The sequence below is a fragment of the Drosophila sechellia genome, unplaced genomic scaffold (genome assembly GCF_004382195.2).
Source record: "Drosophila sechellia strain sech25 unplaced genomic scaffold, ASM438219v1 U_289, whole genome shotgun sequence".
Classification (NCBI taxonomy): Eukaryota; Metazoa; Arthropoda; class Insecta; order Diptera; family Drosophilidae; genus Drosophila; species Drosophila sechellia.
In genome coordinates this window covers 27,501-30,428 of record NW_022611233.1, presented here as the reverse complement: position 1 = coordinate 30,428, position 2,928 = coordinate 27,501, and the positions used below count along the sequence as shown (strand labels likewise).

The following is a 2,928-nucleotide window of genomic DNA, read 5'->3' as shown; positions in this document are numbered from 1 at the left end:
TATTGTTCAAAACTTATGTATTCATATGATTTTGGCAATTATATGATTAAATTAAATAATATACATATGAAAATGGTTAATTATTATATGTATATGGGAAAAAATGCAGAGATATTCCCATATTCTCTTAGTATTATAGAGAAAAGCCATTTAAGTGAGAGGGTATAGTAGTGTAAACGACCGGAATTACGACAGAGGGTTCAAAAACTACTATAGGTAGGCAGTGGTTGCCGACCTCTCATATTGTTCAAAACTTATGTATTCATATGATTTTGGCAATTGTATGAGTAAATTAAATAATATACATACGAAAATGATTAATTATTATATGTATATGGGAAAAAATGCAGAGATATTCCCATATTCTCTTAGTATTATAGAGAAAAGCCATTTAAGTGAGAGGGTATAGTAGTGTAAACCACCGGAATTACGACAGAGGGTTCAAAAACTACTATAGGTAGGCAGTGGTTGCCGACCTCTCATATTGTTCAAAACTTATGTATTCATATGATTTTGGCAATTGTATGAGTAAATTAAATAATATACATATGAAAATGATTAATTATTATATGTATAAGGGAAAAAATGCTGAAATATTCCCACATTCTCTTAGTATTATAGAGAAAATCCATTATAGTGAGAGGGTATAGTAGTGTAAACGACCGGAATTACGACAGAGGGTTCAAAAACTACTATAGGTAGGCAGTGGTTGCCGACCTCTCATATTGTTCAAAACTTATGTATTCATATGATTTTGGCAATTATATGATTAAATTAAATAATATACATATGAAAATGGTTAATTATTATATGTATATGGGAAAAAATGCTGAGATATTCCCATATTCTCTTAGTATTATAGAGAAAAGCCATTTAAGTGAGAGGGTATAGTAGTGTAAACGACCGGAATTACGACAGAGGGTTCAAAAACTACTATAGGTAGGCAGTGGTTGCCGACCTCTCATATTGTTCAAAACTTATGTATTCATATGATTTTGGCAATTGTATGAGTAAATTAAATAATATACATATGAAAATGATTAATTATTATATGTATAAGGGAAAAAATGCTGAAATATTCCCACATTCTCTTAGTATTATAGAGAAAATCCATTATAGTGAGAGGGTATAGTAGTGTAAACGACCGGAATTACGACAGAGGGTTCAAAAACTACTATAGGTAGGCAGTGGTTGCCGACCTCTCATATTGTTCAAAACTTATGTATTCATATGATTTTGGCAATTATATGATTAAATTAAATAATATACATATGAAAATGGTTAATTATTATATGTATATGGGAAAAAATGCTGAGATATTCCCATATTCTCTTAGTATTATAGAGAAAAGCCATTATAGTGAGAGGGTATAGTAGTGTAAACGACCGGAATTACGACAGAGGGTTCAAAAACTACTATAGGTAGGCAGTGGTTGCCGACCTCTCATATTGTTCAAAACTTATGTATTCATATGAATTTGGCAATTATATGAGTAAATTAAATAATAAACATATAAAAATTAATATTTATTATATGTATAAAAAAAAAAATAATCATATTATATATGAATAATGGAAAAAAAATGAAATGTTCCTATAATCTCTTAATATATAAGAGAATAGACCGTATGTTGGGTGGCAAACGGAATTGAAAATACCCGCTTTGAGGACAGCGGGTTCAAAAACTACTATAGGTAGGCAGTGGTTGCCGACCTCCCGCATTATTCGAAATATTTATTTCGGATTATGTTTATATTGGTTACATAAAATAAAGTATATTATTATCCGTACAAATTTGTTTCTCAGTTCTATAGAACACGGGACTTGGCTCCGCGGATAATAGGAATATACGCTTTTTAGATAATATCGTTGAAACAAAAGTCAAGTTTCTATTATATATAGAATAACAAATCGTTTCCATATATTATCGTTAATTTTTGGAGGCAGGCAAATATTAATTTATTACCTGCCGTATAGTTGGATTATTATATCGTTACGGTATAATACAAATATGGATTCTTATGAAAGAAATATAAAATTATATATTAAATGTGGAAATATTATCATATGCGCTTGGTTTTATGTTATATATTACCAGAGAGATATATGAAAAGAGATAAATTTTAAATTTATCTTCAAAATGCAAATGATTTAACTTAATATTTATATTGGTTAAACAAAAATTGTACATGTGTGGATACAATAATTATGTATGTTGGAAATAAAATGATATTTTATAATGAAATATGTATATATAAAAAGATAAAATTATAGAAACATATATATTACAATAATTATATGAAATTCTTGTTATATTGGTAAAACAAGTATAAATTAAAAATGAAAATATGGATTACGAATGCTATATAAAAATGGCCGTAATCGAATAGATTTTTTACTTATATTTATATATTTAAAATTTTACCCAAAGGCGAAATATTGAATTTTATTCAATATAATAAAAATCATGGAATTATATAAAGTGAAAAATCTATATATCTATTATATTGCTTATTTCGATTCAAAAAATATGAATGGAATATGAAGGAAAAACATTATTCTGGTTGATCCTGCCAGTAGTTATATGCTTGTCTCAAAGATTAAGCCATGCATGTCTAAGTACACACGAATTAAAAGTGAAACCGCAAAAGGCTCATTATATCAGTTATGGTTCCTTAGATCGTTAACAGTTACTTGGATAACTGTGGTAATTCTAGAGCTAATACATGCAATTAAAACATGAACCTTATGGGACATGTGCTTTTATTAGGCTAAAACCAAGCGATCGCAAGATCGTTATATTGGTTGAACTCTAGATAACATGCAGATCGTATGGTCTTGTACCGACGACAGATCTTTCAAATGTCTGCCCTATCAACTTTTGATGGTAGTATCTAGGACTACCATGGTTGCAACGGGTAACGGGGAA

At 29.0% G+C, this 2,928-nt stretch overlaps 1 non-coding gene across 1 annotated transcript in view; it reads left to right on the top strand.

The window, feature by feature from the left end:
* Positions 1–2,556: 2,556 nt before the first annotated feature.
* Positions 2,557–2,928, top strand: part of LOC116803109 — a 1,994-nt gene continuing 1,622 nt past the window's right edge. Inside the window, exon 1 of the ribosomal RNA XR_004363391.1 lies at positions 2,557–2,928. This exon is cut by the window's right edge and continues 1,622 nt beyond it. This is a non-coding gene — a ribosomal RNA (small subunit ribosomal RNA).